General features: G+C 49.0%; 2 long non-coding RNA genes across 2 annotated transcripts; both read right to left on the bottom strand.

Annotated features, from left to right (window-relative positions):
• Positions 1 to 548: 548 nt before the first annotated feature.
• LOC148639755 (uncharacterized) lies at positions 549 to 3,496 on the bottom strand. Its single transcript, XR_015930731.1, has 5 exons — positions 3,486 to 3,496; positions 3,211 to 3,361; positions 2,834 to 2,905; positions 1,866 to 1,931; positions 549 to 773 (listed from the first exon to the last, which is right to left on the bottom strand). It is a non-coding gene; the product is annotated as an uncharacterized LOC148639755 (long non-coding RNA).
• A 104-nt stretch (positions 3,497 to 3,600) lies between these two features.
• LOC148639754 (uncharacterized) lies at positions 3,601 to 4,843 on the bottom strand. Its single transcript, XR_015930705.1, has 3 exons — positions 4,732 to 4,843; positions 4,457 to 4,577; positions 3,601 to 3,784 (listed from the first exon to the last, which is right to left on the bottom strand). It is a non-coding gene; the product is annotated as an uncharacterized LOC148639754 (long non-coding RNA).
• Between the last annotated feature and the right edge of the window lie 5,142 nt (positions 4,844 to 9,985).

The following is a 9,985-nucleotide window of genomic DNA, read 5'->3' as shown; positions in this document are numbered from 1 at the left end:
TTTCCTGATCATAAAAATCTCCAACCAAACTAATCTAAGACAATTCATGTTCATTTGCTGCATCGATTGTATGAAAGAATGATCTAGATTTGCAACAGACAGATCTGTCTGCTATACTGTGCATTATAATGTTCCTACTTGAATCCCTCACACACTGACCTCGTGCTCTCAACAATCTGTAAAAACACATCACACTTTCAGAGCAGCTCGACTCCCAGCACACTGCAGCAGGGCCGCGGTGTGAGAAATCCCTGTGGGCCAGGAGAGCCAGAGACTGCCGCTGTGCCACAGGAGGTCAGCGGACTGATGGGTGGACAGACTCGCCGGTTTGGGCTGAAGCTGAATCACCTGAGCTCTCCTGCGCCCCTCTGTCTCTCAAGTGTTACTTTCTCTCCTGTACTTCACTGCTCTGTATTCTGTACTTCTGTGTGAAACAGCTTGTTTCCAGCTCCTCCTGTCTGAACACTTGCAGATTGAAGACAGAAAAGCACTTCATACACTTCAGTGTTGGTTCAGCACCATTCATACATTCTAGAATGAAAACCAGCTTCTGTACACGTTGTGTAATTTATTTAAACACAAATGTGTGTGTGAAGGAGAGAGAGGTTCGCTGTCTGGTCCAGAGTGAGCTGGGGCACCCAGGTGTCTCTGCAGTGGCTTGGGAAGGGCGCCCCGACTCCAGAGTGCTGCTCAGGGCCGGGTGAAGAGCCCCATGGCTTCAGCAGCCCTCTCTCGCACCTACGGCTCTGGGTCCTGCAGCAGGATCCTCAGATCTGCAGGAGGAAAGAGACGAGGGTGTTACTCGGGGTCCTGCAGTCCTGCTCAGCTCCTGACACACAGCTGCAGTGCTGATCCAGCTCTTGCCCAGCAGGTGTGAGTTAGGAGACACTGTGCAGAGCAGCAGGTCTGGACCTCATGCAGTGGGGTTAAAGAAGGAGTGTGAGATCCTTTCTGTGTGACATCTGTGTTCTTTTCACTGTCAGAAGGAACAGTACAGTAGTCAATAATGTCATAGTATAAAGCTGGAAGAAATGGCCACACTGAAATTCACAGACCACACAAGTCTCTAAAAAGAATAAAATAAAGCAGCGCTACTATAGATGTGCAATTTCACAGAAATCTGCTAAACAGGCCAACTATACATTTTTCATCTCCATGCTCTGAACTTCTCAAAACTTTGTACATTGGGTATCTATGGTGTGAGAGGCTACAGCCAGAATTTCTGGTTAAACAGACTCTAAAATACTAAAATACTAAATACTAAGCCACTGAAGCTAAGCAGGTGTGAGCCTGGCCAGTAACTGGATGGGAGACCTCCTGGGAAAAACTAAGGTTGCTGCTGGAAGAGGTGTTAGTGGGGCCAGCAGGGGGCGCTCACCCTGTGGTCCATGTAGGTCCTAATGCCCCAGTATAGTGACGGGGACACTATACTGTAAACAGGTGCCGTCCTTAAGATGAGACGTCAAACCGAGGTCCTAAATCTCTGTGGTCATAAAAAAAACCAGGGTGTTTCTCGAAAAGAGTAGGGGTGTAACCCCAGCGCCCTGGCCAAATTTCCCATTGGCCCTTACCAATCGTGGCCTCCTAATAATCCCCATCTATGAATTGGCTTTATCACCCTGTTCTCCTCCCCACTGATAGCTGATGTGTGGTGAGCGTTCTGGCGCACTATGGCTTCCGTCGCATCATCCAGGTGGGGCTGCACATTGGTGGTGGTGGAGGGGATCCCCATTACCTGTAAAGCACTTTCAGTGGAGTGTCCAGAAAAGTGCTATATAAGTGTAAGCAATTATTATTATTAATTATTATATACTTTACAAGAACAACTGGTCAACATACTGGACACAAAAGACAAGCATCGTTACCTCGCTGAGCTCTTCTCAGAGCGAAACAAGAGCAGAGTCTCCTCTGCAGCTGCTGCACTTGGAGGCCTGAAAAACAGAGGGGTTGAACAGCAGAGCTCCTGCACACACAGCACCACACAGGATACTGCACCACCGCACACTGCCAGCACTCTGAATGGAGAGCAGCTCATGGAAATGTTTTTCCTGGTGACATTGGTAAGTCTGATTAACCTGCCTCATTACTGGCAGAAAAATGCATTTCAAACACTAGACAGATGAGGCTGAAAGTGGTGCCCAGTGTCCTGCTGCCGAAATGAGACTACGGTACCTAGACATACTAGAGCCTTCTTACTAGAGGCCTTTTACTAGTGTGACATATCAGAGCCTGAGTCCTTTGAGAAAACCCCAGTGATCAAACACCTTCAGACTCAAACCTGTTTCAAGGGAAACCTACAGAGAAGCGTTTTAATGATTGAATTCTCATCCCGGCAATACCCCATCACTAACCACAGCAAAACACACTTTTATCAGTGGAGCATCATCTCAATCACTCTTCTTATTGTCACTGAGCTCTTACCAATGAAGATGGCAGCACTTTCCCGAACCCAGGCCCTGTGCACCCTGGAGCTCAAGCCTCTGGGCCAGGCTGAACTGCCCACTCGTTATCTGGACACAGGGAATATTGCAGGGCAGTGTGAGACAGCACGCTACTACTGTAAAGGGGCCCCCATGTGAGAGACAGCCCTCCATTACACATAAACACCTCTTAACCATCTAATGAGAGTGTATGAACTCATCAGCACTACTGTGATTATAATCTGGATATAAACTGCTACTCACTGTAATCAGTGCTCAGTGTAAGCCTGGTTCAGCACAAATATATTTCCTAAATCTGACACCAGTCTTCGTGTGTTTGTGTCCCAAAAGCAGGGTGTGCTCTCCTCTCTCACCAGCAGCCCAGAAGCCAGCCCTAGGAGAACCTCACTCACCAGGATCCTGCACATCTCCTTCATGGACAGCACACATTCCAGGGTGAAGTGCTGTAGGACTGTCCAGCAGGCCTGAGGAAATCCACATCGTCAAAACCAGTTTATCTTGACACAGAGCCCAAATTAAACAGAAACTACACAAATGTCACAAAATAGCAGCCAGCCCTGAAACCCTTTGACACATCCTTGATAGTAACCCTCTGAATGTTTAGATTTCCAGGCTACAAGTTCATACTGACTGTAGGGTTGTTTTTCTTCACCAATTGCAAAGCTGGTCAAACACTGGATAGATGACAAGTATGAATATCAAAGAAGGGCGTGAGAAGACCCACAGTCCCACAGGCTGAGCCCAGCCAGCGGCAGCTCTGTGTCTTTACCTGGATGACCTCTGGGCTGAGGTCAGTCAGGTTCAGCAGCACGCTGACCAGGGAGCTGTGGACCTCTTTGTTGAGCCGGGCTTTCTCAGAGCCCAGCCTGACAAAGCTGCCCCAGAAGAACCACTGTGGCTCTGCGGACCTCCGGGCTCTCCTGTAACACAGACACAGGACAAGAGGGAAACTTTACACACAGACACGCACAAACTGTCACCACTTATTTTCTCCTCTCAGGGCTGGAGTCTGAGCCCACTGTCACTGTAGCTCAAAGGGCAAACACTGTAATCATGGATTTCGAATTGATTACAATTAAAAACGTTATATTTAAATTTAATAGACAAAAACAAATGACACAATATTTGAACAAAGAACATCCTAAAAAACTTACACTTTCCAAACAGGGCCTGGCTCTACAGTACACAAAGGGCACCAGTGCTTTGGCTTGACTCTCGTCCGCGATGGACAGGACAGTGATCAAGCCCAGTAGAGCCCGCAGAACAACTGGCTCAGCTGGGGTCTCTTGCTCTGTCGGGGCTGAGCTCTGAGCTGCCAGCTGCTCCTCTGTGTTTCTGTGGATCTGAAGACAGGAGGACACCAGTCGGCCTTCATTCCCAGTACTGCTGGGACAAGGGTTACACTGAGGGAGGGTCATGCTGGTCACTGCTGGTCAGCAGAAGGGACAGCTAAAATTGATGTGCTAGCCAGCCACATCTGAAGATAATTGTCCACCACATCCGCCTCAGGTGGTTCAAGCTACACAAGCCCTTGGTCTGGGAGCGCTCAGGAACTTGGTCCTAAACTCTCAAGCTTCTTCCTGACTTCCGAGTTTGGTCCCTGAATAATGGCCCCTAGCTTCACCCTGCCTTTGTTGTCTAGATTACCCTCTTGTGCTTGTGTGCTGTGTCTGTCTGTTTACAGACTGTGCTTATTACCATCAGCTCTGAGTTTGGAGTTTGCTGTGTGCTGAGCCTCTGTGTTCACCCAGCTTTGATCTGGCCTGTTCTGGATGTGGCTTTGGGCTGCTGGTCTGCACCACGCTTTTCTGTGTCCGCCAGCCTGTCCCTGTGCTGCAAACAGGGAGCTGTTTGCTCACACAGCCGCTTGCCTGTTTGCTGGTGTCTCTCTGCCTGCTCTTGGGCAGTGACATATTACAGGGAGACAGTACCTCCGTGCTGTAGCTGTCAGCTGTCTGACTATCTGTCCTCTCCTCAGTTAGAAAAACCAGCAGATGGGCTCTATAGTCACTTACATTCAGTTCTGGATCATCCACCTTCATGTTTCTCATCAGGCCGAGATGATCAGCCAGGTCCTTCACGGTCTCCGAGACCACCTGGCTGGTACTGAGGACCTGCCACACCTCCGGGAGTGAGCTGTAAAACACACCCCCAGCTGTGAGTGCAGGGCTTAGCATTCAATCTCATTCTCAGAGCTAAAATACACAAACACTGACGCCACAACACAGTGCTGTTGTTGTGATGCTTTTATCATTGCAAAGAGCTTCTCACTGTTAGAATTGTGCTCTACCTCTCAGAGGGAGATGTGAGGGTCACTAGGGACTGGATGGTCTGTCTGAGGTCTTGAGCAGCCAGATATAATATCCCCTCCCTCATACTCTCTTTCAAGCTGTCATCCAGAGTGTAACTACCCCCGAAGAATTGCAGCAGGTCAAGAGCCTACAGGGAACAAGAACAGCAGGTCAATCTCAGACAGATCATATGAGCTCCGTTACACTGACTGTTGAAGTTGTCCACTACTGCCCCTTTGCTGCAGTTCTCAGTGCTGTCATCAGAGACAGGACACAGGATCATGTCACTAGGTGTGAACAAAGGAGTAATTTTTCTGAATACTTCTGGAACAGTGTTTCCCAAAAGCTAAAAACACAACTGTATTGATCAATAGCAAAACAGTTTCCCTTCCGATCACTTCTCACAAACTATCTGTTCTCCGATTCACAGTGAGAGGAAACAGCTTGTCCAGAGCATCTGTGTGGGAAAACAGCAGAGAGGCGGCTGCGTCAGAAACACTGACCATCATTGTCGCCAGGAGCTCGGCCTTGGCAGGGAAGCTGGGAGCTCCGGAGGGACTGGCGCTGCGCACTGCCTGTGCCATCATGCCCACACTGCGGCACAGGCTCAGTCTGACACTGGGCTCCTGCAGGGGGACACACAGCAGCCCAGACGCCACCTCACCACCCCACCCCCACCAGCCCTGGACTCTGATGGACACCCACAGCCTGGACAGCCTTGGACACTGTATCCCTGTGTCCTCCTCCCCATAATCCCATCAGGTTCAAGTATAATTAACAACTTCTACCCAGACAGTGCAGGAAAGTAGCACTGTAGTAACTGATTCCTGAGAGTTGTTACAAATACCTCCCTGTGTTAGAGATGCACATTACACAATGTAGCAGTGGTTGAATACTCTCTTCAGACAGGAGCTGTGAGGTTCACTCTGTCAGGTCTCTTGTTCTCATGGAGGACATGTTGCCTACCTTAGTGGTGACATGGTGTCTCAGTCTCTCCATAAAGTCAGTGTCCATTCTCTGCAGTAGATCCTCTGCAGGTGCTTTAAGTGCAACGTGCCCATAGCACAGAATCAGGGCACAGGTGAAATCACTCTGCAGTAACAAGCATGACAATCCAGATCAAGGTGCTGAAACTTGTAGGTAGAAGCTGACATTAAGAGCAGCTTCTGTTTGTCTGTCAGGACTCTGATGCAGTACACCTACCCCATAGCCCTGCTCATTGCAGGGGAAGGCTGGGTCAGTCAGCTGGGTCTCCAGTCTCTTCAGCACAGACAGCACCACATCCAGGTTCACACTGGCACACAGCCCCATCAGCACTGCCAGATCCTGGGACACCAGACAGGCATCAGAGCACTCTTACAACACCCACAAGGGCATCATGCACACTCTCTCATGGACTGCTGTTCTAATGCCATGATAAAATGAGCCGAGTCATCAATATCCGTTCAACTGAATGAATAAGGGCTTCAGCAGTCAGATACACGGCACTTCTGTGTTGCCATGAGCTGTGGAGAGGGGTAGATCACAGCACTGAGCTGCTGTCATTGATGAGGCTCCTGAGGGCTTCACCCCTCAGACAGACACTCTTACTGACTACTGTAACGTCTCTCTGTGCAGGTGAGCAGGCTGCTGTCCCCATTACCTGGGCGTGGACCATGGTCAGCAGCTGCTCCAGCTGGGATTCCAGCACTGGTCTGGCCTTCGGCACTGCTGCCCCCACAAGCACACTCAGACTCTGAAAGAAGAGCACGTTGGAGTCAATCTGGAGAGGCACTGCTGCTTCATCAAGAGGCCTCACTCTCTCAGTTTATGCAATAACACGTTAGCATTAGGATTTTGGTAGTTTGATCACACCTCTCCTGGACTCTACTCCTGGCAGATCCACCTTGTTCACACCCTTCCACAATCACATGGGGCGCCAAAGACCATAATCCTCTTCTGCACTGGGTCTCACCAGCACATCACTGGAGCTTGTGGACAAAGGGACACTGGGAAAGTGCTACTAGTGATTGTTAGGATCAACAATTTAAGGAATCAAAATCCAATTTCTAAAAGAAACGGACCTCGCAATCCACAACCTGTACACCTAAAGGCCCTTCGTCGGTCACAGCCCTACCTTGTTGATTCTGGAGTAGCTGATGTCCAGCTCAGCTGCATACAGTGCCTGTAAGGCCTGTAAAACTGCTGGCAGCTCACTCTGAAACTTCTCCTCAGGGAGCAGGCAGCACATAGCTGCCAGGGCCAAGACAACGGCCTCCGTCACCTTCAGACAGAGCAAAACACAAACACCATCATCCTCAAGGAAAGGATTCAGTCACAGTAAAGCAAACTTGTCTAAAACCACAGACAGTTAAAACAGCTTTGAGCAATGAATAAAACCTGCTTCATAAGTGCACCCTATTCAACTTTCCTTACTGTGATCTGAACCCTGGACCCTGATACCCTTCCCTAATACCTGCATGGACACATCTTTTCTTTTCATTCAAGTCCATTCTTTCCTCCAGAACATCTGAGAAATCAAGATGATTAATAAGATGTCAAATAACCTACACTGGATTAAAGATCCCATACCTTTGGCTCAGAAGATGGCAGCCATCTGTGCACTATATCAAAACTAGTGATGACCTGGCTTGAACAGTCCTGAACACACTGCCCGGGACCCTGGAATTTTGCCCAGCTCTCGTACAGGCCTTCTAATGCTGACAACACAAGAGAGGAACAGCCTGCTACACTCCTCAGCTACATCAAGGCAGTCCTGTAGTTCAGTGGGAAGCGGTCAGAACAGGCCTTGTCAGTGGATCGCCAGTGGAACCAAGCATTGATAACAACTGTCCCCCTAAATGAGACAGCTTGCACACTTACCAAAAGACATCATGCCTTCATTTTCTTAGTCTCAGTAAGGGGGAGAACAGGCACCAGCAGGTCCAGCAGTCTCACTATATCCGTTGCAATGTCACGACCTTCAAAGAAAACACATTTCACACTGGGTAGGGGCCAAGGCTCATGATGACACTGGAGACTCAGCAGCGGGATGAGTAACAAACACTGAGCCTTCATAATAAGCTCATGTATCAGGGCTTGAATGGGCAGATACGAGCAGTATCATGAAGTTTGAAATACAGCACAGTACAAAATCTGGAATATATCTGTGCAGATCACACCCCATTAGAAGCACAGAACTTACTGCATTTCCAGGAGATATCTCCCACAGCATTCAGCAGCGCGTGGTGAGGGACTCCGGGCTGGAAGAAGGACAGCACCATATCCATGGTACTGTCGTAGTGGTCTCTCACCACACAAACGACAATGTTGCTGGCTGGCTGTTGCCAGTCAGGCAGCCATTTCTGAAACAACAGTAAAAAGAGATCAGAGCATCTTGGGAGTCAAAGGTATTGGAGTTGAAGCAGCAGGTTGGATCAAGCCAATGAGCACACAAGTTAACACACAACAATTTGCTTCCATTAGATGTACCAATGTGTGTTACAGGCAAGGAAACAGACCACAGCACTGCAGCAAGACAACAATACGATAGATTGGAATTAAAGGGATTTACATACCTGTGACATAGTCATCTCATTCAAGGCCATCGAGACGATGCTCTTGGCCAAGGACTCGTCCAGATGCTGCACAGATGTTTTGCGCAGCAGCTTCTCCACTGCCTGGAGGACAGCAGAGCGATGGGCAGTTGTCACCTAGAGCAGGGAGGAACCAAAGCCAGGGGTGAGACTGCTGCTCTCATCACAGCACCAAGAGTGTCTGTTAAAAGGCTTCTCCTTCAGGGCCAGTCAGCCTGGCCAACGGGCACTGAGTGTGAAACAGCAGAACCACCCCAGCTCACCACACGAGGGAGTGGAAACGTACACAGAGAAACCCCAGGCTTCCACTCAATCACATCTGTAAAGATGACAACACGTTAGGGCTTATTTTCTGACTTCTAGTTTCTTGGAGCACACTGGGCTCCTGATTAGAGTGCGTTTGCAACGAGTATGTCAGGAGGTGTGCAGGGAGCTCCTTCATGTTACCTGGGGGCTCTCGAGGAATCCCAGGATGACTGGCAGTGTCCCCTTGGTGTTCCTCTGCAGGAGGGAGAGCAGCTCTTCTATCAGGAGCTTCCCAGATTCCTCATCAGCGCTGCTCATTCCCTCCAGAACAGCCAGGACCTCATCTACAGCAAACACACAGACAGGGGAAACACTGGTGTCGCCGCAGCACAGACTTCTAGGGAGAAAACTCTGAAACCGACCTGTTGTCTGAGGGACCTAAAACTCTGCTGACACATGTCTGAGAATTATAGAGATCAAAATGATTTTTGATGCACAGCCCGTAAAAGCTGGGACTCTTTCACCCCGGAGAGTTTTCCAGTAGAGAGGAATACAGATCTGCTCTAAGGGCAGGGGGCTTCAGAGTGCAGGGTTTTGTTTTCGTCTCATTTTCAGTTCAGTTGTCCTGAATAACAGCTGCAGCCACTGGGACTTCTGAACCCTGAAGAGCCCACAAACAGAGCTGCTGTCTGGGTCACATCAGTCCTGTTAGCAGCTGCTCCTCCGCAAACAGAGGATCTCAGTGTTGAAGAAGAATCAGGCAGCAGCTCTGCTCCCAGGTGGAGAACCTCCTTCTGCTGCTCTAAGGGGATTAGAGCCTCTAATTCAGCGTCTCTCACACCCAGTCAGAAGGACTTGGACAGATCTTCATAAATATACATTTGCTTTTCCCAAATTTACAATTAAATGTAAATGAAAGAATAATTGCAGTACATCACTCAGACACAGCTCATTTCATAACCACTGTGAGTTACTCATTTTCAACACTTTCAATAGTTTCATACCTTACATGGATGTAAGTCTTCTTAAAAATACTCTCATACTAAATTATTTAATTTTATATCTTGTTATTTTATGTTATATCTTTTATTTATTTTTGCTCAAATCATCATTAGTTGAAAAGATGAAGAGACTGCTGTTGCTTTCCCTGCCTCGAGCTGAGGAGACCTGCAGGGTGACAGTGAAGAGCCCTCAGGTCAGTCAGAGCTGAGCCCAGAGATGGAGTCCCAGTGGAAAGGGAAGCCAGGAGTCAGTGTGTGGGGGGACTGGCTTCAGGGGGCACTGGTTTAGATCCAGCTGTGTCATACCTGGCCCAGGGCACTGGCAGCCTGTGCGCTGCACACAGGAGGAGAACCACTTCACCCTGCTGGGCTCACAGCTGCACTCCTTCGGGCTCATCTTGGACCTGTCAGTCAGCCAGTAGAACAGCCCA

This window comes from Lepisosteus platostomus, chromosome 26, assembly GCF_059453375.1.
Source record: "Lepisosteus platostomus isolate fLepPlt1 chromosome 26, fLepPlt1.hap1, whole genome shotgun sequence".
Taxonomy (NCBI): domain Eukaryota; kingdom Metazoa; phylum Chordata; class Actinopteri; order Semionotiformes; family Lepisosteidae; genus Lepisosteus; species Lepisosteus platostomus.
This window is presented reverse-complemented; position numbering and strand designations above follow the sequence as displayed.